The sequence below is a fragment of the Diceros bicornis genome, chromosome 5, assembly GCF_020826845.1.
Source record: "Diceros bicornis minor isolate mBicDic1 chromosome 5, mDicBic1.mat.cur, whole genome shotgun sequence".
Taxonomy (NCBI): domain Eukaryota; kingdom Metazoa; phylum Chordata; class Mammalia; order Perissodactyla; family Rhinocerotidae; genus Diceros; species Diceros bicornis.
The window spans coordinates 31,726,175-31,752,421 of record NC_080744.1 but is presented as its reverse complement, the minus strand read 5'-3'; the positions used below and the strand labels follow the sequence as shown (position 1 = coordinate 31,752,421).

The 26,247-nt window shown below is 40.8% G+C and overlaps 1 protein-coding gene across 2 annotated transcripts in view; it reads right to left on the bottom strand.

Annotated features, from left to right (window-relative positions):
• The window catches only part of KATNBL1 (katanin regulatory subunit B1 like 1), a 45,178-nt gene extending 25,980 nt beyond the window's left edge, over positions 1-19,198 (bottom strand). The window contains exons 1-2 of one of the 2 annotated variants that reach the window (XM_058541156.1): positions 19,088-19,198; positions 17,026-17,191 (exon numbers count right to left, since the gene is read on the bottom strand). The gene's annotated coding sequence lies outside the window, so the exon portion shown is untranslated. The remainder of the gene's footprint in view (positions 1-17,025; positions 17,192-19,087) is intronic. The other variant, XM_058541155.1, reaches the window with a different exon arrangement.
• Positions 19,199-26,247: the final 7,049 nt, after the last annotated feature.

Here is a 26,247-nt window from a genome sequence, read left to right as displayed (position 1 = left end):
TTGATATGCTCCATGTTAAGCTACCTCTTGGAAATTAATTAAATACATTAAAAAGTCTCTAAGAAGCTTGCAAAATTTTATTTAACTCTGATTCCCAAACATAGACATCATCCTATTTTTTTTTTGACAGACACATATAAAATTTGAAAGATGCAGATGATCCAAGAAATAGTTTGTGGAATTGATTTACTACATCAAGATGAACCTATTTATCTAAATGTTGAAGGCCTTCATAATCAGGCCCATACTATTAGAGATTAATACATTTTTTTAATTAGAAGAGAAAAAGCCAAACAGCCTCCACTATCTTTTATATAGAGGGGAAGGGAGGTTTAATGTTGAGGGAGGGAGGTTCCATTGCAATGGTGTTAATCAAATAACAATAATATCATTAAAAATAATAGCTAGCCTTTATCAAAAGCTTACCATGTGCTAGCCATAGGCATTGTAGATATATCATACTATGCCCTTTTCATGGGGAAAGAAACTGAGACACGGGAAGATTACATAACTTGCCCAAGGTCAAACAGCAAAAAAGTGTTAAAAGTCAGGACTGGAACCCAGACATTCTGTCACCATTGTCGCCATTCTTAACTAATACGCCATTCTTAACTATACCGCCTCTCAATTAATATGAGAGATTAAGGGTGAATCTGTAGATAGATGATGCAGGTTTTATCATTTTCTAGCTCATGGTTTTTGGCAGGTTATTTATTCTACTCTGAATCTGTTTTCTCAAATGGAAAACGGGAATGTTGTGAAGATCAAAATAACATTACATGTAAGTTATTACTGCTATTATCACTCATAACAGTTATATAAAATATAAATACAGTCGGCCCTCTGTATCCACAGATGTGAAAACCACAGATATGGAGGGCTGACTGTATTTGTTGTACTACACATTTTATATAAGGGACTTGAGCATCTGGGGATTTTGGTATCTGCAGGGATTCCTAGAATCAATCCCCTGCTGATATTGAGGGACAACTGACTATATTTACAATTTTGGTATTTTGAAAGGCAAATTTGACAACACTGTAAACTATGACCATATCTTGTCACTTAGTTTACAGCAACCATGTCATTTATCATCCAAACCAGGACATATTTGAGAGTGAAAGGAGATACTATTAAAAATTATGCTGGGTCAACAGGCATAAACCAGGTTTGTCCCAAGCAAATCGGGATGTCTGGTCACTCCACCTCAGTTAAAATGTTTACTTTTCTAGACTGACTTTTCTATAAAAATTATCAACTACTCGGCAATAAAATGGAACAAATTACTGATACACACAACAACATGAATAAGTCTCAAATGCATTATGCTAAATGAGAGAAGCCAGACTCAAAGGCTACATTCTATATAAACATCATTTTTATGACATTCTAGAAAAGGCAAATTATAGAAAAAGAAAAATACCAATGGTTGCCAGAGTCTGGAGGAAGGGAGAAGTTGACTACAAAGGGATAAGAGGGCACTTTTTGCCATGAAGGATGTGTTCTGTAACCTGACTGTGGTAGTGATTACACCACTGCATGTATGTCAAAACTCATGTAAATGATACATCAAGAACCTGACTTAAAAAAACTGGGGTACAGAGCACACGTCATTCATGGCCCTTCAGGAGGCTCCTTGGACACTCAGCACTCCCTTGACAGAAGCGAGAAATATGGCTCCACGGGGTCCACATCCATTCTTTTTTCTCCAGGAAATTGGTCCACCCTTCAGTCCTAGAAGTTCCAGAAATGTTCCTCAAAGCATATGGAATATATACCTGTTTTAATTAGTGATTATTAAGGCCAGCCCTTCTGGCTTTCTCCTTGTTCTGCTCATCCATGTGAGCTGAGTCTGGCCTTAAGGATGGGAGATGCCCTCAGCGCTCTCTGCGTGCAATGACGTGGGGTGTGTGCTCTCACTCGCAGGCTGGTGGGAGTTAAAAGCTTAATCTGCAAAAGCCTCCAGGCTCCTCCTGCCTCTCCCAGCTCTCGGTAAAGCTTTCTGCTCACTATGCAGTAGGTATCACAATGCACTACCTGGGTAAAAAATTAAAGACTCATCCAATCTTTAAGGCTAGTGTAGCTAAAAGATTAGGTGAAACAGACCCACGTTCAAATTCCCAGCTTTCCCACTTTCCCACTAGCTATGTGACCTTGGAAATGGCTGAGCCTCATTTTCCTCAACTATAATAGTGAAGATGTTTGTGTATTTACCCTGCGACACTCCAAAAGAATAAGGAAAGCTGCAGACAATAAAATTGTTTTTTTTTAATTAATTTATTTTTTATTATTTTTTTTGTGTGTGAGGAAGATTAGCCCTGAGCTAACATCCGTTGCCAATCCCCCACTGTTTGCTGAGGATGACCAGCCCTGGGCTAACATCCGTGCCCATCTTCCTCTACTTTATATGGGATGCCACCACAGCATGGCTTGACAAGCAGTGCATCGGTCTGTGCCCAGGATCTGAACCTGTGAACCCCAGGCCACCAAAGTAGAGCACACGAACTTAACCACTACGTCACTGGGCCTGCCTCCCCCAATTTTTTTTTTTTTAAATAGAGGAGGAACTAGGATAAGGAGAATGGGGGGTAAATAATTATCAAACTGTTAAAACTTAAGCAGAGAATATTTTGAGTGATCAAAGTGATTTCACAGTAGTAGGCAAACTTTGGGGAGAGAAAGCAGAGCACCAACACTGGAACTTCATAGAGAGATCAAGGGAGTTAGTTTATGAGAAGATGGCAAAAACTTAAGAAACTAACCACATTAAAGCTTTCACAAAAGGAAACAGAGGGAAAAAGGTGGGGACTCCTAAACTCACTGTAAGCATCCTTGAACACAGAAAGTATACTTTGTAAGATTAGGTCTCATTAAACCTTTACTATTAATACTTCCTGCCTCTCCTGATGTTTCATTTTTATAGAAACAACATGTTTCCTCTCCTTGAAATGTCCTTCTCCCTCCTTTCCATTTCATCACAGCCTCTCTGACCATAATGACTGAGTTCAAATCTTCCTCTCTGAAGCATTTCTTTCTTTCTTTATTTTTTTGTGAGGAAGATCAGCCCTGAGCTAACATCCATGCTAATCCTCTTTTTGCTGAGGAAGACCAGCCCTGGGCTAACATCTGTGCCCGACTTCCTCCACTTTATATGGGACGCCACCACAGCATGGCCTGACAAGCAGTGCATCGGTGCGCGCCGGGGATCCGAACCCAGGCCGCCAGTAGCAGAGTGTGAGCACTTAACCACTACCCCATGGGGTCGGCCCTCTGAAGCATTTCTTGATTCCTGTCTTCAATGATCTCTTCCTTCACCACCTTTTTGCAGCACTTAGTTAATATCATACAGTTTAGGACTTTAACAATCAACAAATAATTGAGGGTCTAAATGTAAGACACTTCAATAAGCAAAGCTTATTTATGGGATATACATATAGCAGTGTTCTGCAATGATATAGTTAAAATGGCACGTCCTTGCTCTTTGGGCTAGAGATAGTATTTCCTCTAATGACTGCAGATGCAGTCAACTTTGTCTTATAATGTAAAGTCTGGGATGGGCCGGCCTCGTGGCTTAGCGGTTAAGTGCGTGCACTCCGCTGCTGGCGGCCCGGGTTCAGATCCCGGGCTCGCACCCACGCACCGCTTCTCCGGTCATGCTGAGGCCGTGTCCCACATACAGCAACTAGAAGGATGTACAGCTATGACATACAACTATCTACTGGGGTTTTGGGGGAAAAATAAAAAAAAAAAAAGTCTGGGAAGGGGAAAAGAGACAAAAACAAAAGAGATGTCTGCATGAAGACTATGCCCTGTCCCTCTTTCTCTCTCAGTCCATACCCCTGGATTTGGGGGCAGAAGAAAGTGTGCTGCATAAAAGAAAAAGAAAAAAAAAAAAAAGTATAAAAATTCTCTCGCTCACTTTAGAATATTCTAACAAACACTCCATGTCTCCACAGAAGCGCAAAGCTGGGGAACAGGCGTGAAACCTTTTACTTTATGCTCCCTTTACTTTGTATCACTTACTTTAAAAATAAATTAAATTAAAATTTAAAATCACCAGTAATACAATCACCAACAATAGTCTGGTGCTTTTCCTCTCCTGCAGTTTAGTTTTCTATGCTGCATTTTATCATTAACATTATATTTTCCCACATATTAAAAAGTCTTTTTGAAAAGTATTTAAATGAATACATTTTATCATATGGATGCTGTCTATTTTTATTTTTGCTATTACAGAAAATACTTTGATGAACATCCATATATATAAATATTGTACATATCTGATTATTTCCTTTGGATAAGCATATTACTGGGTTAAAAAATATGATTATAAGGGCCGGCCCTGTGGCGTAGCAGTTAAGTGTGCGCACTCTGCTGCTGGCGGCCCGGGTTTGGATCCTGGGCGCCCAGCGAGGCACCACTTGTCAGGCCATGCTGTGGCAGTGTGCCATATAAAGGCGAGGAAGACAGGCACAGTTGTTAGCCCAGGGCCAGTCTTCCTCAGCAAAAAGAGGAAGGATTGGCATGGATGTTAGCTCAGGACTGATCTTCCTCACACACACACACAAAAATATATGACTATAGAGCTCTTCAAATATATGGTAAAAGCCCTTTCACATAATGTGACTAGGAGAGGTGGTTCGTCAAAAAAAAAAAATCATTTAAAATGAGGATTCATTAAAAAAGAGAGAGATGCACATGTGTACCTTATTTTTTTTTTATTTTTTTTTGTGAGGAAGATCAGCCCTGAGCTAACATCCATGCTAATCCTCCTCTTTTTTTTTTTTTTTTTGCTGAGGAAGACCGGCTCTTAGCTAACATCTATTGCCAATTCTCCTCTTTTTTGTCCCCCAAAGCCCCAGTAGATAGTTGTATGTCGCAGCTGCACATCCTTCTAGTTGCTGTATGTGGGACACGGCCTCAGCGTGGCCGGAGAAGCGGTGCATCGGTGCGCGCCAGGGATCTGAACCTGGGCCGCCAGTAGCAGAGCGTGCGCACTTAACCGCTAAGCCACGGGGCCGGCCCTGCACATGTGTACCTTAAACATTTTAATTTAAAATCTAAAAATAATGCATATGCATCATCTATGACTTCTATTTTGGGTTTCTTTAAGGTGGCTCAAGAACTTAATGATACTCAACAAAGCCTTACCAGCGCAAACTCCTAAATGGTTATAGTTTTACTTAATTTATCTTTAGCTTTCTAACCTACACCGGATTTGACAAAGTTTTTGGGTCACCTGCCCTCATTGAGTCTATCCAAACCATTGCAATTAGTTTTCATATAAACAATGTTTTTAAACTCCTATTTTAAATTATTATATTTACTAAACTGGGTAACTACATAAGTTTGGCAAATGTGGCAAGGATGGACAGCTGCCCCCTAGATCCAGACTCCTCCCAATAGAGGTAGAGAATGACCACTATCAGCACCTTTGAAAACAGAAGATTCTGTTATCAATCTTTCACCTTTGAAAATTTGAGAGACAATAAACACCATGTTTTTGTTTGCTTTTGAAAGATTTAATATGAAGTTGTACTTTTCTTATATGATTAAATTGAAAGGACTAAGCAGTATGTTGTAACAGGGACACACAAATCCTGGAGTCAGACTTCCTGGGTTTGAGTCCTGCTTTAAAACCATTTACTAGGGGCTGGCCCCGTGGCTTAGCGGTTAAGTGCGCGCGCTCCGCTACTGGCGGCCCGGGTTCGGATCCCAGGCGCGCACCAACGCACCGCTTCTCCAGCCATGCTGAGGCCGTGTCCCACATACAGCAACTAGAAGGATGTGCAACTATGACATACAACTATCTACTGGGGCTTTGGGGGAAAAAAAGGAGGAGGATTTGCAATAGACGTTAGCTCAGAGCCGGTCTTCCTTAGCAAAAAGAGGACGATTAGCACAGATGTTAGCTCAGGGCTGATCTTCCTCACACACACACACAAAAAAACCATTTACTAGTTACGTGATCTTAGGCAAGTTACTTAACTTCTATTTTCACAATAGTGTTGTGAGGATTAAATAAAATAATGCATTTACCACAAAGTCTGGTACATGGTTAATTACTTTGTAGCTATCATTAAGTTATACATAAACATCACTAATGAAGCAGGTAAGCCGTTGGTGCAAGAAACATGATTCATGGTGTCAGCAAATTTTAATACCAGTTCCTAAATTTGTTATGTGTTTCTGTGTTTGTGCACATGTAGCACAGGGGAAAAAAATGTTCCTTCTAAAGAGTAGTCTTCCAGTTGAATCCTTTTTTTTCCTGTTTATTTTCCTACAGTATTAAGGTTGGATTATTTCTTTGGCTTATTTTTCTGTATCAATTTTCTACAGTAAAAATTTTACATTTTAAATAAGAGAATTAAATTTTTTTTAACATAGGACAATACACTAATAGGAAATGGTAAAGTTTCTTAAGCCTTGAAACACAAAAATTATGTAAAGGAACACGACATAATTGTAAAATTATAAAATTCAGTGATCTGAATCATTTTAAGGTAGAATTCTTGGTGTTACATACAGCTACATCATAGCAACTGGTAGTTTCCTCCCTCATTCCTGCTCGTACCCTTAACATTTCCAACCTTTCCTATTGTCAAATTCTCACCATCACCACTAAGTTGACAGTGGGAGAAACACGAACAAGTAATTATAATACATGTTAAGCATGGCAATATCTCTGATGATTTATCTAAGAGCTTAGGGGAAAAAACTGCCTTTTGAGTTAAACTATGAAATAGAAGAGAGTGGTTTAAAGCAAAGATATTTAGAGTCATTTTACAGAGTAATAGCTTCTAGTCCAGTAAGCTTTGCCCAGCGATTCTCAATGAGTGTTTCACTAAATTTTAATCAATGTGTAAAGTTTATTTTCATAACTATTACAAAAAGAAGGTTCAAAAATGTTGGGCTGAACAGATGATGTGACCGAGTGTAGCACAGGTACAATTTATTACAAGAACTTATAAAAACATACTTTAGTGTTAAGCTAGATTCAAAAAAAGATTACATGATTCCCTAAGTGTGACATTCCTTTCTCAGGTATATTTGGGCGGGGGTGAGGTAGTTACAAAGGCAGCAAACACTTGTACACAAAAAGTGACAAAGTTAATGGTATGTTAACCATGCTTTTTTAAAACTATATGAGATACTATTACACTGGTACAGTAATGATACATTCTATTGACTTGTTTAGTTTTGTTTGGAGGCTTTTAATCCCTTCTAGAGTCTAATCTGATTGAAGGTGAACATTTTGAAAGAATGTGTCAGTTAGATAGGGCATGGATGGGGGGGAGGAGGTGAACAACAGCGAAGAAGAAGAAAAAGAAGCAGAGAAACAAATACAGGCAGTGCTCACTTATGCACCGTCCAGGGAAAGGATGCCTCATCAAGTTACCTGGATAGTCTAGTGTATTTGCTAGGTTTATTCTTATTGAGGAAATGGATTTACCAAGTTATCAGAGCCTGATATCATTAATTATTCAAAATCATAAAACTAAGTCCCTTTATTGTGATTCCATGCTCAGAACAACTCAAAACCGCTAGTACCTGGAATAAACCCAGAGGGCTTTTTTATTTGCTGAATGATTCATCACACCACCTTCTGTTAATTCAGTTTCTCATGGAAAGCTGGTTTGAGAAATAATGTCAAATTCAGAAAGGCAGGTCAAGCATGAAATATAGATTTCTGGAGATTCAGTGGGTACATTATGATGATACATCATTTCAATCAATTAGACCAAACTGAATTCCAACTCTCTTATGACTAAGTCACCCTGAAATAAAAACTACATAATTAATGCTAAGTGGGAATTACCATTCCTACCACCTCTTCCTCAGTTTTAATGATGAAGTCCACTGAGTATACTACATTAAGGAATTGGGATTAATAATGGGAAAATGAAATTAGCTAAATTCTGAGAGCTAGGTGGTTGTTTATCACGACCTTATCAGTAGTTTCGGATCTACAGATAATTTTCTCAGTGGCCTTACGCCTCATCCTGGAAAACGGCTGGGGGTGGGGGCCAACGACAAGGTGCAAGACAGTATGCTACCACTTAGGTAAAAATAAAATGTGTATGTGAGTGACTGCTTATATATTCACGCAGTATCTTTGGAAGGATACACAAGAAACTGGGGACAAAAGCCACAGCTAGACAGAGGATATATGTGGCTGGGAAATGAGGTAAGAGGGAGACTTCTCCCTTTTATAGACTTTTTGAATTTAGCATCAAATGCAAATATTATGTTTTAACTAAATTAAAATGTATTAATAATATAATATACATTTCTTCTTAAATGGCTAGACAAACACCTGAATCTTTGGGAAGACAGGGTTTCTTTTTTTTTTTTCCCAAAGATTTTATTTTTTTCCCCCCAAAGCCATAGTAGATAGTTGTATGTCATAGCTGCACATCCTTCTAGTTGCTGTATGTGGGACTCGGCCTCAGCATGGCTGGAGAAGCGGTGCCTCGGTGCGCGCCCAGGATCCAAACCCGGGCCACCAGCAGCGGAGCACACGCACTTAACAGCCAAGCCACGGGGCAGGCCCAGACAGGGTTTCTTAAGCGAAGTAGAAGATTATCTTAGCATGTTCTGGTGAATATTTCTTACTTTCCCTGTTAGAATATTCTAGTATTTTTCTGAAAATATTCACGAAGAGGAAAAATACTCTAATCCTTTCTAATTGTCTTCTTAAACTCAGAAATGGAAATATATATATACTTGACTCCTTGTTTAGCTATTAAAGGTATTTCTGATGCTTTCAGGATAGATTATATATGAAAAGATATATCAATAAGATACAACTCTCAAAAGGCAAGCTAATATAAACTAATTTTAACACTCTATCTTCATAATTTGGACTAAAGTTACCAATCTATAATACTTGTGCCTAATTTTGGCAGTACCTGAAGTCAACAGAGTGAGATATACTCTAAGACCTTGAAAATAAGGGTAGATTGCCTTTTGAGAACTAAACAAATAAATCAACAAAAGATGATGCTGGAGTCTTTTTATAACAATGGTTCTCAATCCTTTTTATACTCCAGTGCTTATGAGGATTACTGCACATGCCTGTCAGTTACAGTGGTTTGTTACACTGTATCTCCTGGGTTGAAATCAGTATACATAGTGAAGTTTAAAAATGCCCCCCTTCTCTTAGGAAGTACTCCCTTCTCCAGCAGAGGAATCATACACTGCCTTAAGGAGGTATGACTCCCAGGTCCAAGATTTAACTATAATCAAATTTAACACATTAACCTCATTTTAAAAAAATTGCTTATCTCAATGTTTTGCCTAAACTTTGGACTCATATTTCCAACTACCTAAAAGGCAGCTCCACATCAATGTCTAACAGTAATCTATTATGGAACTTAACATATTGAAAATAGAACCCTTAATATCCACTCTCTCAAGTCTGCTCCCCCCAACTGTTCCTAACTCAGTAAACAGATCACTATCCTCCCAGTTGTTCAAGCCCTAAAGGATTCATCCTTGATTTATCTTTTCCTAAATTCCCTACATCTAATCCATTGACTCCATGTTTATAATATATTCCCAAACTATCTGTTTATTTCCATTTCCATTACTGCCATCCTAGACCAAACTACCATCATCTCTCCCTTGGACTATAATATCGGTTTCCTCCTAAATGCTCCAGCCACACCGGCCCTTTGTCCTTAAATATGCCAAGCTTATTTCCATTTTGTGGCCAAGCCATTCCTTCTGCTTAAAATATTTCTCCCACATACTCTCAGGGCTGCTGCTTCTCAGTTCAGACGTCACTCACTCAAGAGGATTTCTCTGAACACCCAATCAAGAATAACCCTACCCTCATTTCCAATTATTCTCTATAGCAGCACCTTATATTTTTTTCCCTTTATCACTAGCTGAAATTAGTTTATTTGCTTATTGTCTGTGTCTTCCCACTAGACTGAGAGCTCCATGAGAGCAGAAACCACGTTCATTGTATCTAGAATAGTGCCTGGCATATAGTGGGTACTTAACAAATAGCTGATGAATGAAGTAACATATCTCAAGAAAGACTATGTGTATCATGAAAGATAATGGTCAGCCAGGAGAGAACAGTAACAAAATATTTAAAAACATCAATGGGAGAGTGCCTAACTGTGGTAAACATTAAAACTGTGCCATGATATTCCAGTTCTCTTTCAGATACACAGATTTATACTTGCCCATCATCTTGAAGTTAGGCATGGTCATGTGACTTGCTCTGGCCAATGAAATATAAACAGAAATCTTTAAGAGCCACTTTGTGTGATTCTCTCTTATTACCTTCCTTCTATCACGGTAACCAGCAATAGGCCAGAGGTTAAGGTTCCATCTGTCCACATCCTGAGCAAGGACAACAGAGCAGAGCCCCCTGACAACTCATATGCAACATAAATTGAGGAGAAATAAACTTCTGTTATTTTAAGCCACTGAAATTTGGGGGTTATTTGTTACTGCAAAATATCCCCATCCAGACTGACAAACCATCCAAGCAAAGTTGTGGGCAAAGAATGATGTAGTCCGTCTCACTAAGTAGTCAATTCATGCCACTAAATATAGACACAATTTCCTCCTGACTACTTAGTTTCCAAATAGGTCTGGCAACAAGGAGAGAAAAAATTATTTACATGGATTTTTAAGGATTCTTGTCCCTGATATTTTCCAGTAAATTAATAATTCATCCAAATAATGAATGCCATCCTATGCAGGCTCCTTGAGAAATAGTCTGCCAGCCCTTCCTTATCTGGAAACATACTTTCTAGGTGAGAATAATTGTGCTTTTTGTTTCATTATTAACTATACTCACTAGTCAGTAATTAAATAGCTATTGAGTCCAGGTCACTGTCAGGGAAACAGACTAGAAAGGTAGATTGGCTAAAAGGCAGAAGTCCCTGAATGCTAGGTCAGGAATCTGGACTTTATTTTGTAGACAAAATAGACTTATTGAGATTATATAGGAATCACATGATTAAAAACTATTCTTGAAGATTATTTTATATGGCAGTTTCAGAATTAGGATGACTGGAAGAGGAAGGCCAAGAGTACTGGTTTCCAAATAATGTGCCATGAATCCTCCATAGATGAAGGGCCAAATATTAATCAATACCTATGATTTATTTTTGCTACAATACTAAACATACTGTTAATGATGCTATTAAGTGGTATAGGGAATAGGCAGGGCTTAGGTTTTTGCAAATAAGAGTAAAAGGCAACAAGCCCACAGCTAACAACATACTCAACAGTGAAAAGCTGAAACCTTTCCTCTAAGACCAGGAAAAAGACAAGGATGTCTCCTCTTGCCACTTTTATTCAACATAGTACTGGAAGTCCTAGCCAGAGCAATTAGGCAAGAAAAAGAAATAAAAGGCATCCAAATTGGAAGAGAAGAAGTAAAACTGCCACTGTTTGCAGATGACATGATATTACATATAGAAAACCCTAAAGACTCCATCAAAAAACTGTTAAAACTAATAAACAAATTCAATAAAGCTGTAGGATACAAAACACACAAAAATCTGTTGCATTTCTTTACGCTAATAATGAATGATCAGAAAGAGAAATTAAGAAAACAGTCCCATTTACAATTGCATCAAAGAGAATAAAATACCTAGGAATAAATTTAACCAAGGAAGTGAAAGATCTGTATATTGGAAACTACATGACGTTAATGAAAGAAATTGAAGAAGACATAAATAAATGGAAAGATATTCTGCGCTCACGGATTGAAAGAATTAATATTGTTAAAATGTCCATTCTACCCAAAGTAACATACAGATTCAATGCAATCCCTATCAAAATTCCAATAGTATTTTTCACAGAAATAGAACAAACCATGCTAAAATAGCCAAAGCAATTTTGAGAAAGGACAAATCTGGAAGCATCAGGCTTACCGATTTCAAAATATATTACAAAGTTATAGTAATTAAAATAGTATGGTATGGGCCAGCCCCGTGGCTTAGCGGTTAAGTGCGCACGCTCCACCACTGGCGGCCTGGGTTTGGATCCCAGGCGCGCACCGACGCACCACTTCTCTGGCCATGCTGAGGCCACGTCCCACATACAGCAACTAGAAGGATGTGCAGCTATGACATGCAACTATCTACTGGGGCTTTGGGGAAAAAAAGGAGGAGGGCTGGCAATAGCTGTTAGCTCAGGGCTGATCTTCCTCAAAAAAAAAAAAAAAAAGTATGATATTGGCATCAAAACAGACCATAGATCAATGGAACACAAGAGAAACCAGAAATAAATCCACGCATATGTGGTCAATTAATTTACGACAAAGGAGCCAAGAATATACAATGTGGGAAAGGATAGTCTCTTCAACAAATGTTGTTGGGAAAATTGGGCAGCCATATGCAAAAGAATGAAACTGGACCACTATCTTACACCATGCACAAAAATTAACTCAAAATGTTTAGCTTAAAGACTTGAACATAAAACCTGAAACCATAAAACTCCTAGAAGAAAACATAGGCAGTAAGCTCTTTGACATAGGTCTTGGTGATGATTTTTTGAATCTGACACCAAAAGCAAAAGCAACAAAGGCAAAAATAAACAAATGGGACTATATCAAACTAAAAAGCTTCCACACAGCAAAGAAAACCATCAACAAAATGAAAAGGCAATCTACTGAATGGGAGAAAATAACTGCAAATCATTTATCTGATAAGAGGCTAATATCCAAAATACATAAAGAAGTTTTACAACTCAATAGCAAAAACAACAAACAATCTGATTAAAAAATTGGGCAGAAGATCTGAACAGACATTTTTCCAAAGAAGACACACAGATGGCCAACAGGTACATGAAAAGATGCTCAACATCATTAATCATCAGGGAAATGAGAATCAAAAGTACAATGAGGGGCTGGCCCAGTGGCATAGTGGTTAAGTCCAGTGCACCCCACTTTGGCAGCCCGGGGTTCGCAGGTTCGGATCCTGGGCACAGACCTACACCACTCATCAAGCTATGCTGTGGTGGAAACCCACATACAAAATAGAGGAAGATGGGCACAGATGTGAGCTCAGGGCCAATCTTCCTTAAACAAAAAGAAAGGAGGGTTGGCAACAGATGTTAGCCCAGGGCCAGTCTTCCTCATAAAAAATAAACAAACAAAAAAACACAATGAAATATCATCTCACACTGGTTAGAATGGCTATTATCAAAAAGAGAAGAAATAACAAGCGCTGACAAGGATGTGGAGAAAAGGGAACACTTGTGCCCCGTGCCCTGTTGGTGGGAATGTAAATTGGTGCAACCACTATGGAAAACAATATGGAGGGTCTTCAAAAAATTAAAAGTAGAACTAGCATATGATCCACCAATTCCACTTCTGAGTATTTATCTGATGAAAATGAAAACACTAATTTAAAAAGATACATGCACCCTCATGTTCATTGCATCATTATTTACAATAGCCAAGATATGGAAACAACCTAAGTGTCCATCAATGGAAGAATGAATAAAGAAATTGTGGTGTATACACACACACACACACACACACACACACACACACACACAATGGAATATTATTCAGCCGTAAAAACGAATGAAATCTTGCCATTTACAATGGATGGACCTCAACGGCATTACATTAAGTGAAATAAATCAGACAGGGAAAGACAAATACTGTATGATCTCTCTTATATGTAGAATCTAAAAAAATTAATTTAAAAAAACCCAACCTCATAGATACAGAGAACAGATTGGTAGATTGGTGGTTACAAGAGGCAGAGGATGGGGGAGGCAGGGGGAGAAATGGGTGAACTGTTGTTTTTTCTTTTTTTTAGTTTAAATAAATTGAATAAATTTTTTTAAAAAAAGAATAAAAGGCACACTGAAAAGTCAAGCTGGCACTAAAGTAAGATCTGCTGAGGGACAAAACTGTACTTTGTGAGTATAAGGGGCAGTCAGGGCAATAAGTACTTAGTAGTTCTGAAAGGCAGCCAAGTGAACAATGAACATTTTACTACCACTAGTAAGTATTTTTTATATTGTAGGAATGACTGGGTTGTCATCAGGTTGGTTTGTATTCTCAGTTCTTTCAAGGTACTCAGAGCATCTGTGCAAGTACTCCAAAAAGCTTGTCTTTCCTCCACAACAACCCATTCCTTCATCCTTTCACTCATTCAACAAATACTAAGTACATGTGACAGGCTAATTACCATTCTGGGCACTGGGGAAACATCAGCGAAGAAAACAAAGATCCCTGCCCTCCTGGAGCTTATATTCTAGCGGCACTTAAATTCCATTCTAAAATTCCTCCCCCAGTCCTATTATGTGGGAGCAGCTTTCACAAATGCCTTTAGAAGAAATCATCTATGATTAATTCACACTAAGATATGAAAGACTAATAGTCTCTCCAGAGGTAATTAACCTTGAAAAGTAAATACTTCACATATTCACAGACTCTTAGAGTTGGAAATGACCTTGGAGATAATTTCAATTTACAGATGAGATTAAGGGATTTGCCCAAGAACAGTCAGTTACTAGTAGGAGAGCCAGGCTTAGAACTGTGACTTCCAGTGTTAGTGCCTTTCCCATATAAGATCAAGTTTCCTGTTTTAAGACTATACTAGCAAGAAGAAGAGATGCTAGAATGGGCATTCATGACTCATACACAGGTGGCAGGTTCCTGGGTGACTTGTTCAAGGCAAAAAGAATTGCAGACAATGTGTAAAACTGAAGGAGAGAGAGGTGGTTATAGGCAGGAAAACTGGGAGGACCTTTCAGAAGACCCCTTCTCCCATCTTGACTCTCATCATGTCCCAAGAACAAAGATAGGAAATACAAAACTTCTCCAAAGTTAATGGATATTAGCTGTTAGTGAGAAGATACTTGGAGATGAGCACAAAGTAGTAAACACAGCATCTGAATCCAGTAAAGTCAAATTATATCCTATTCAATTTGAAAAGTATATGCTTTTAGTAAAAGTACCATTTGTATTAGGTTTAACAGTTTTTTTAAAAATTTACTTTCCTAAATACATTTTCCAGAAAGCACTAAATTAGCTGATATAGACCAATAAGTATAATGACTTATGAAATAGCAACGTAATATTGACTGCCGTTATGTTATGAGGCGTCCCATCACAGGGCAAGTATTTTTTTTTTTCAGGAAGATTGGCCCTGAGCTAACATCTGTTGCCAATCTTCCTCTTTTTTCTTTTTTCTCCGCAAAACCCCAGTACATAGTGGTGTATCACAGTTGCAGGCTTGTAGCTTTTCTATGTGGGACACCGCCTCAGCATGGCTTGATGAACGGTGAGCAGCTGCGCGCCCAGGATCCAAACCGGCCAACCCTGGGCCAGAGAAGCGGAGCGTGAGAACTTAACTGCTGCGCCACTGGGCCGGCCCTGGGCAAGCATTTTTAAAGATGATTCCTCCTCCTCCCAAAAACAGTTATATTCGCCTCTTGCTTATAAACTGTGGCAATATATACATTTAAAAAACCCAAACTAGGGCCGGCCCGTGGCTTAGCGGTTAAGTGCGTGTGCTCTGCTGCTGGCGGCCCGGGTTCGGATCCCGGGCGCGCACCGACGCACCGCTTCTCCGGCCATGCTGAGGCCACGTCCCACATACAGCACCTAGAAGGATGTGCACCTATGACATACAACTATCTACTGGGGCTTTGGGGGAAAAAAAAAAATATTTAAAAAACCCAAACTAGTCCTTTGATCTCTCAAAGCAAAGATTCATGACCAACAAACTTGAGCCTTATTTAGTAATCTAATAGAAAACATATTTTAAAAAACCTTTCCAAGAAGGGGAAAAGAGAAGACTTGCTAAGAAAGAACTGAAAAATAAGCTTAGTACAAAAAACAAAAAGTAAAAAAAAAAAAAGGGGAAGATTAATTATAGGAGTTTGCGGAAGAATGGAAGCTGATAGGCATCAAGGGTCCTCATTAAAATCTCATTACGTGTCTTTGTGAATGGCAGTTTACATACTAAGATGAAAATTATTTCGAGAATTCCAATTTATTTCAGTAGCTCCACCATTCTTTTAGCTTCCCAGATTCAAAACCTTGGAGAGAACACTGACTTCCGCCCCCCTCATTGTTTTCTATAGTTAATCAGTCATCATATTCTAATATTTCTTCCTTCAAAATTTCTCTTTTGAATGCAAAGCAAAAAGAACATACACAAAAAACAAAGAACACTATGACCATTAAAAAGAACATTTTTCAAAGAATGAGAAATACTCATGATATGCTGAGTCAAAAAAAACGACCCATAGAGAAAAAAATGTATAATCCTAGTTTTAGAAAAAGGAAAACAGTTATCAGCATAAAAAAGATTTGAAAGGAACTACCATATGAAAATGTTAACAGTTGTTCTTTCTGCTTAGGGGGGTTTATAACTTTTTTTTTTCCCACACTTTCTCTACATTTCCTAAATTTCCTACAATGAACATGCATTATTTTCAAACTTGGAAAAAACACTATTTAAATAATTGTCTCATTTTATCACTACATGTCCATTCTCATTGCTCTCATCCTATCTCCTTACAGCCTCTCCCTTCGCCCAGGACTCCAACAACAGCCTCCTTCTTGAGGTCTGAGCCAGCTTCTCCCCAACTTTACTAGTGCTTGAACTCATGATCCTAAAATTCATCATTCATACTTATCTACAGCACACAGAAGCAGAGGCTGACCACATAAACAATCATCTTAAAACAGGGTTTCTCAACCCCAGCACCACGGACATCTGGGTAATTATTTCTTAGGAGAGGCTGTCCTATTGTAGGACATCTGTCCACTAGATGCTAGGAACACCTCCCCCCCCATCCCTAGTTGTGACATTGCCAAACGTCCCCGAGGGGGCAAAATTACTCCCAGTTGAGAACCACTGATTTAAAAGTTTTAAAACTCCCCAAATCATATCTGTCTCTGCTCATATACATATATATCAAAACTAAACTTTGACATATGTCTCATACAACACTCCTCACAGTCTTGCCCATATCATCTTCCTTTTCTCAATAGGAACTTTCCAAATAGACTAGACTTACCGTTCCCTAGAAAAATCATTTTCATTCTCAATTCCAAGTCTTTGAACACAGTTTCCTCACTAAAATTCCTCATTCATGCTTATTCAAAGGGCTACATCCGTCCTTCAATTGTCGGTTCTCTGCAGAAGCTTTATGGATCTGCTCAGTTCAGCATACACCCCCTGTACTAATGAAGAGTATCATATTTTTTTGTTAATCTCATATCCCAAACTAGACTAAGCTCCCTAAGCTCCGTTGCCCTGGCACATTTCTTTTGTATAGCCAACTGGGACTAACACTGCACTGGGCATTGAGGCAATCAAAAGCTTGATAACTGATGAATGAAATTTAAATATTCTGCTGTTGGGCCGGCCCCGTGCCTTAGCAGTTAAGTGCGCGAGCTCCGCTGCTGGCGGCCCGGGTTCGGATGCCGGGCGCGCACGACACACTGCTTCTCCGGCCATGCTGAGGCCGCGTCCCACAAACAGCAACTAGAAGGATGTGCAACTATGACATACAACTATCTACTGGGGCTTTGGGGGGAAAAATAAATAAATAAAATCTTTAAAAAATAAATAAATAAATAAATATTCTGCTGTAAATAAGTGTAAAGTGCTGATTCCTTATTAAATGGTTCTGCTTTTGAAACTCATTTTTTGTCATGGAGCTATTAGTTAAGTCTAATCACTCCAAGTACAGAGTAACCACTCAATAGGTTTTCAGAGTGAAAACATTAAAATATAATAGTATATTTTAAGGAATACAAAGTTCTGAACTGTTCTCTACACTTTCAGATAACGATACAAAGGAATTAAAACTATAAACTACAACACAAACATGAACTTTATGAACTCCATTTATCTTAAAATATCCAATGGATTTTTTGCTTAGTGTACAAAACTTAAGTATGGTCCACAAGAGCAGACAACTTGATTTAATAGTGTGTGAATGTATGTGCACAAACGCACCTCACACATGTATTATATCCCCAGTGGAGAGAAGTAAATGAAATGAAAGCTCTTTGTAAACTAAAAAGAGCCACATATAAAGAAGGCAGTAGACTAGCATAGTTGAAGCGTGGACCCAGTCTGCTAGGGTCCCAATTACATTAGCTGTGTAACCTTGTATATGTTACTTAACTTCTCTGTGCCTCAGTTGCCTCCTTGCCAAATGGGGATGATAATAGTATCTGTCCCAAAGCAAAGCTCTCAAAAACAGTGCTTAGCATACAGAAAGCACAAAATAAATATTAACCATCGTTATGATTACAATGCTAGTTATTAGCCAAGTAAAATCCCCAACGTATAAAGTTCTGATTCAAGTCTGAAGCTGGTTAAAAAAAAAAAAAAAACCAGGACAAACTATTTACACAAGTTTAAGCTATTACGTGGACTAGTAGAATTTTTGTTAGTGCAAAACTGGTGATTATTTCAGAATTTGTGACAGTTCTTTCTTTAATCTGCAAAGAAACTGACATGGACACCTCTGTTTTTCAAGGAGCTTTACAAGCCACAAGACAAATCAACTCTTTATCTCCATATTTAAGCCAATTTCAGGGCGTAGTAAAAGCCTAGGTACTGTTACAGAACAACTTTTCAGAAAATACAATGAGGTTTTTAAAGTTGCAATCAGCAATTCCTATGCAGTTATGTCCAGTTTCTGTCCTGCTAGACAAAAGCTTATCTGTCAGGGAAGCAAGGACCCGTCAGAAAATAAGGAAATACCACGGCCGGGCCTGGGCGGCTCTGGGGAAAACCTGTCCACAGCCCGCCTCGGCCGCGTTCCGTCCTTCCCTCTCCCCGAGGAGCAGATGCCGGCTCCACCCGGAGATAAATGAGTGACAGCGCGTTCCGTCCACGCCTCTGTCGGCCGGACCCTCGGGCCCGCCCGGGCACCCCCAGGGCGGCTGCCCCGACCCTCCCCGCCGCGGCCGGGCAGAGCCTCCACCCCGGCCGCCCCGCCGCGGGCCCGGCCAAGCAGACGCCGCCGCGGGGCCTGCGGGTGGGCCCCGGGCGCGGCCCGGCCCGAGGAGAAGCCCTGCCCCGGCGGGCGCGGGGCTCGCACGGACCCGGCCGTCTCTTACCGGCGCCTCATGGTACCGCGGCGCCTCAGCCCAGCCCCGGCGCTGACCAACTGCGCCCGGCAGCCTAGAGCGTCCCTCGGCTCCCGGGCCGAGCCCCACTCGCGGCCATTCAAACGCGGCCGCGCGCGCGGCCCGCCGGGATAGCTCCCCCTGGGGCGTCTCGCATGCACCGCCCACGCTGGCTCCGCCCCTCTCTGGTTGCGCAGGACCGGAGGGAGGGGGAAGAGGACGTGTGGCCACAGTGGCCCCTGGTGGCCACAGGCACGCATGGAAGCCTTGCTGCGGCTCGGCAAGTAATACTCTGCGCTAGGAACTGAGGGGGGATAAAAGTCAAAAAAAGACCCTGCGCTAGTGACAGTCTAGTGGGGGAGATGGTGCTTTAAGTGTTGTACCAGGAGGTGCAAGCAATCTGCCATAAAAATATGGTGCAGGGAGAGAGTTCTTCATTCACCGCCACTTAACTGCACTAAGGAAAAGTATTTAAAAGCCTAGACTCTGGAGCTGTGAGACCTTGGGCAAGTTACATACACTCCTGTGTGCCTTGGTTTCCCCATCTGTAAAAGGGGGATGATAATAGTATCTGCCTCATAGTTGTGAGGATTAAATGAGTTAATACTTATAAAATGCTTAGAGGAATGTATCTGGCACATGATGAGCACTATATAATTGGTAACTATTATTTTTTAGTTCCTAATATGTGCCAGACCCTGTGCTCAACTCTTAAGAACTCAAGAAATGCATATGATGCAGACCCTGGCCTCAGGAGCAGGCTTAGTCTCTTTGGGATGGGGAACACTAAATCAGAGTATGAGGTTATGGGTGGGCCTGTCCCTGGGGTGTTTTTTAATTTCAGAGGGTAGTTCTCGTTATCTTAGTGGAGCCAGAGTCTACCCATCTTCACAGGCAAGCCACTAGTCAAAGTTAACCAAATTGTGACAGGAGCAAGTTTGTCTTTGGTGGGCCTCTTACTCCCTGCAGACGCCAATCAGCCAGTGCATTTGATGGATCATTTCCTCACTGAGAGACCACATCCCTTGACTCACTTTTTTAGGCACTCCTTTCAGAACTCTCCAGGGCTTGCCTAAGGAACAGGTTGCTTCAGTTTGATTCGACAGTATTTTTGAAGTCCCACTATGTGCCAGGCTGTCATTGTATCAGGTGCTGGAGATGGCCTGGAGGAGCTCACAGTGGCTTGGACAAACAGAGGAGGAGATCATTCCACGACACTGTGGTGAGTGCAGTGATAAAATATCTATCTTCAAGAGCTGGGTCAATATAAAGGGCCCTATGCTCAATAGGCCACGTTTATAATTTCACAGGGTTCATGGACTACAATTGCTTACCAGATGTGTCTATGGAGTTGGCTAACCATGGCATCATGATGGTTCTGGTCCCAACTTTTTTCAGGCTCTGTATGTTTGCTTCTCCTTTAAGTGATGGGTTTGTGTAGACTCTGATGTAGTACTCCTAGAAGAGCCAACGCTACTCACCTGTGGATCAGACAGGCATGCTGCCTTGCGCCCTGCTGGAGATGCATGGACTAAGGCCCGGAGTGTCCTTTTCAGTATATGCAGGCCCAGCTGACTATATCAATCAAAGTTATGAGTGTAGGGATCTCACTGGGTCTGCAGGTAGGCTTAGGGTGGTGTAGTTCAAGAAATTGAAAAAATGTCTGTATTTGTTAGAGGTTATATAGTTGAGAAAAAGGAGACCAGAGAGATGGATGGAAAAAATGAAGGAGATAAGCGTATGAGACACCTGAGAAAGAGATTAGAGATGAAATCCCAAGAGTGAGAAAAGTGAATGCAGTGACAATAGAGATATTGAATAATATATGTTTGTACTATATTGGGAAATTTTATTTTTTTATTTTTATTTTTTTTATTTATTTATTTTGTGAGATCAGCCCTGTGCTAATGTCTGCCAATCCTCCTCTTTTTTTGCTGAGGAAGACTGGCCCTGGGTTAACATCCGTGCCCATCTTCCTCCACTTTATATGGGACACTGCCACAGCATGGCTTGCCAAGCAGTGCATCGGTGCGCGCCCGGGACCTGAACCGGCAAACCCGGGCCGCTGCAGCGGAGCGCGCGCACTTAACCGCTTGCGCCACCGGGCCGGCCCCGGGAAATTTTATTTTATAAATGTAACTCTAAAATGTAATTCCTTATTGCCAATATGAGTTTTTTAATATATTTTCACCGTTTTTTTTTAACACATCCCATTTGTATAAAAGCTAATGATGTAATAGTTTAAAATAAATATATTCTGACCTAGTAAAAAATAAAATGTCTATCCTAAACACCATGGGAGTTCAGAGCAATGGAAGGCCTTGTAGATAAACTGATCAGAGCTAAGATGTCATTAGGTGATAGTAACAATATATTTTTCCTCCTTAATACAGGGTCCTTACTTGCTTAATCCAAAACATTAAGTGAGGGTGAAAATTTTGAGCCCTACTTGAGCTCGGTGGGAGAGATATTTTTAGGATATATTTTGCACAAGCAATGCCTTTGAGAACCTCTAAGGTTATACCGAGCACAAGCAGGCACATGCCTATGTGGGGGCCACACCTGTTCACAGGTGGGACTGTTGAGAGTCCAGCAGGGTGAGTGAGTGGAGGAAACAGGAGCCCTGGATTCTAGGGGTGTGCAATGTAGAACATTCCCTCGGTATGACTCCCACTAAGTAGGTGTGCTGTTTTAAAAAAAATAAAAACTCAACACACATGGGTGAAGTCACTTTCTCTCAAGCTATTTCATCATCACCATCATCATAAACAGGAATTTCTTGATGACCCACTATGCAAAAGGTATTGTGCTGGGCCCTCACCAGAAGATGGTGAAAAGAATTTAAGACATGGTACTTACCCTCCAGGGAGGCTAGATGATGAGGTCAGACAGATAACGGAGTCCTAGGACTCAGGGAATCTGCTAGTTGACATAGAAGGATCTTAGCTAAAAAAAGCCTCGGGTCATCCGCAGGCCAAAGAAGAATCTTTTCTCCTCGTTTCTGGAGCTTATTAGGGCACAGTGTCTCAGGCAGTTTCGTCTCCAGACTCAGGTTCTAAGGTTTACACCCGTGAGGAGCAGCCCTGGCCCATGGATCTCATGTGGCTGCCAAGTGTCAACATAATTTAAGGTGAAAACAAAGAAATTTGCCTTCCCATCGCTGCTTTTGAAATATATACCATTTTAGTGATGAAAATGCGGGTCAATTTTCTTTATCAACACTTTTCAGTCAATGAAGTTGAATTTTTTCCCCTTGGGGCTTATTCAAGTTTTGTTTTGTAATAAATTTTAAAAAATGCAATCCGTACGTATTTTTATGATCCCTGCACCAGCCCTTGTGCACAGAAGGTGGTTCCCCGCTAGCCTTCACAGTGGGCAGTCTCTGAGGGGGTCTACCCCTCTGACTGTTCCTTTGTTCCTTCCTTCTGACTACTTAAATATCCCTTCCATCTGAAGGAACAGACAGCTGAGTCAACCTTTCTGCCCCACATCGCCCTCACTCAGGGGTACAGACACCATTCAGGGACAGTGTGTAGACTAACCCTGACCCATAAACACCCAGACGAGAAAAGAAGTCTCATGCATAGTCGTATGTACCTTCCTGAGTGGAGAGTCACAGGAGCGATCGTGGAAGAAGCTTTGAGCTGGGCCTCATAAGCTGGACAGGATTTGACAGGCAGAATGTTCTAGACAAGGGTGGAAGTGCAAAATCAGTTCCAGGACCACTGTCTGTCCCTATCTGAGTGGGGTGGAGAGAGCTCTGGAGAGTGGCAGGAGCGAAGACTGAAAAGGTATGCAGTCACCTGACAGGTTGTAAAGATCTGGAATGATCCAGCAAAGGTGTTTGGAGTTTACCCTATAAGCAGCGAGGAGACAGTAAAGACTGTTGAGTGGGCAGTGACAGAGTTAAATCAGTACTTTAGAAGGATTAATCTGTCACCAGGACACAGGATGGCTGGGGGAGGAGCGGGGCTTGATGGCAAGAACTTAGGCATGGAAGTGTTGTAGTTTAGACTGGAGGTTCAGGGAGCCATAGCATTTACTGTGGTGTCTGTCGTTCTCATCAACTCAGACAGATGCTGGACAATGCTTGAAGAGGATGCTTGACGAGACCTAAAAGACAGCAACAGCTCATCCATTCCACGGGTAATTGCATTCACTGCTCAGCCTCAGAGCCTTTGGAAAGTTCCAGGCAGTTGACTTTGGCAGTCAAGTGAGAAGTCAATCCTTTTTTTTTTTGCTCCTCCCTATAGTCTTTACTTCCTTCTTGTGCAGACTGTGGAAGGAAGTAATGGCAAGAGGGAACATTTCGGATAAGGCGGTAGTGGTGGTATTGAGTGAATCTCACTCCTGGTTTACAAAATTCATGATTGTTTCAAACACCACCACAGGACTGGAACCCTCCTTGGTGCAGAAGCAGCAGTTTTGTTTGGGGTTTTTTGTGGGGTGGAGGGTGGGAGTGGTGGGGGGTGTTGAGTGGTAGGGGATCCTCCTGTTAAGATAGTTTGTTTCTGATGCAGCTGTTACACCGCGACAGCTGGGAAGCAGGTGACAATATTTGGTATTTATAGATTTTGAAATCTAAATCCCAAGAGACCATTTCTCTCCTCCCCCAAGTAGATTTCCTGCCATTAGGGTACACTATCACCAAGTGGAAGATAGTAGAGGGCAACATGTTAGAGTGGAAAGAACACTAGCTTTGGAGCAAGGCTTATCTCTACTGGAAGCCTAGATCATTGCCTTTGGGACTTTTCTGCACCATTTTTACCTCAACTAAACAATGGGGATAATAGTACTCTTCTCTCAGGAGACGTTGGGAAATAGGATAACCTCATAAAACACTACACTAGTACCTAGCACAGTGATTGTCTCTTTTGCAAAACATCTCCCACCCCTAATTTTACTTGTTCAGTGATTTTTCCAAGATAGAGAAGAACACAATATGGTTGAATGCTGCCTTGGAAAAGCAAGAGTCCTGGAATCAGACCAGCTCATGGAGGGGGGCCAATGCTGGGGAGGCAGACCCACTGTGGTGCTGATGGCCTGGGAATCAATACAGGGTATCTGAAAGCTATGACACTAAGCAAAACATGTCCAGTCATGCAGCTGCTTAGGGGCTTTGATACTACTGGGGCCTCATAACAAACAGGCATAGTGGAGAGGAGTTCAAGGGCAGGGGGGCCGGCAGAATAGAAAAGAAATGGGCAGGGCAATAATCATCAGAAACAGGATAATGTCCTTGGGAAGGGGACTTGAAGGAGCATAGCAGGTCCCCAGCCTCAAGAGACGGGAGCAGTAGGACAATTACCTAGATTGGAGTCCACTTCTTGGAGCTGGACCCAAAGGCAAAACCACTCTTGCAGTAACAAGACTGAATCTGAACCTAAACTGGCTCAAGTTCCTACTCAAAATTAGCTGTGTTCTTCAAAACACCAGCTCTACAAGGTGTTGATAGAGTGAAAAAAGAGGAAGAGAGGGTCGGCCCCGTGGCTTAGCGGTTAAGTGCGCGCACTCCGAGGCTGGCGGCCCGGGTTCGGATCCTGGGCGCGCACCGACACACCACTTCTCCAGCCATGCTGAGGCCGAGTCCCACGTACAGCAACTAGAAGGATGTGCAACTATGACGTACAACTATCTACTGGGGCTTTGGGGGAAAAATAAAAATAAATAAAAAATTATAAAAAAAAAAGGAAGAGAAAAAGAAAAAAAAAGTCTTCCTTGGCCACAGAAGTTTGGTAACTGCTGGAGTAAACAAATATTTCTTCACTGTAGCACTTCTCAGAGCCTTTAAAATACTAACATTAATTGTGAATCTCTAAAAGAAAGACGTATGCAGTGCTGCCCAAACTTACCAGAACTCTGAATCCTTTAAAGGGGAGAGCACAAAGCCTCTGAAGAATTATTCTTATCTAAAAAGAGTAGCAGGACTAGTCCAGGTCCCGGGGATGGAGTGTCACCCCAGCTGCACGCTTGGTGGAGGAGTGTGAAAGTTGTGGTGTGGCAGGGTGGTGCCTCGGGATCTTGGCCATGGCTGGATGAAAGCAACAAAGCCTGAACATCTGGCAGAGCTAGAAGAGACATTTTTAAAAACTGAAATAAGATTTAGCTATACTTTTTTCTTTGCCTTTTTAAAAAATAAAAATATGGCTCTTCATGAAATAGCATGTGATAAAGTTGTATGTTAAATAAGTCTAAATATAAATCAAAAAAGTCTGGAAGAGTCTAAGTCAAAATGTCCATGGAATTTTTTTTTTTTTTTTGCATGGTGGGGTTTGTTGATTATCTTCTTTTTTACTTGTTTGCATTTTCCATTTTATACAATGAATGTCCTTCTTTTGTAATTAAAGTAATTTTTAAAAATCACTTTACTAAAGGAAGCAATCATAGCAATTAGGAAATTAAAACTTTTCATGCAAATTTTTGAAAGTTTAGGATTTGAATCGGCAGCTTGGGCAATATTATTTTGTTACTTGTTATTTTTTCTGGCTTAAGCTAACCTTGGTTAGCTTAAAACATTTGAATAGAACCTCTTTTTGATGTAAACTTGTATTATTTTCCTAGGACTGATGTAACAAAGTACCAGAAACTGGGTGGCTTAAAACAACAGAAATATAGTCTATTTCCCTTCTGGAGGCTAGAAGACCAAAATTAAGGTGTTGGCAGGGCCACGCTTTCTCTGCAGGCTCTAGGGAAGAGTTATTCCTTACCTCTTCCTAGCTTCTGGTGGCTCTGGCAATCATTGGCTTGTAGCATCACTCCAATCTCTGCCTCCATTGTCACATGGACTTTGCTGTGCATCTGTGTGTCCTCTCTTTTTATAAGGACAGCAGTCATTGGTTTTGGGACCCACCATAATCCAAGATGACCTCATCTTAACTAATACATCTGCAAAGACCCTATTTCCATATAAGGTCACATTCTGAGGTTCTGGGTAGATGTGAATTTTTGGGGGACACTATTCAACTCACTACAAGACTCTAGCAATAATTTAGTTCACAAACCCTTAAAAGTGTAAATTAGCACATTTTGGAGGACATATTTGAACTCATCAACATTTTAACTGTATCACCTCTGTGGTGAGCAATCCTAATTATATAACTTTCCTACAGAACTGTGTTGACGAGGTACCCGGGGATGTTCACAGCAACATT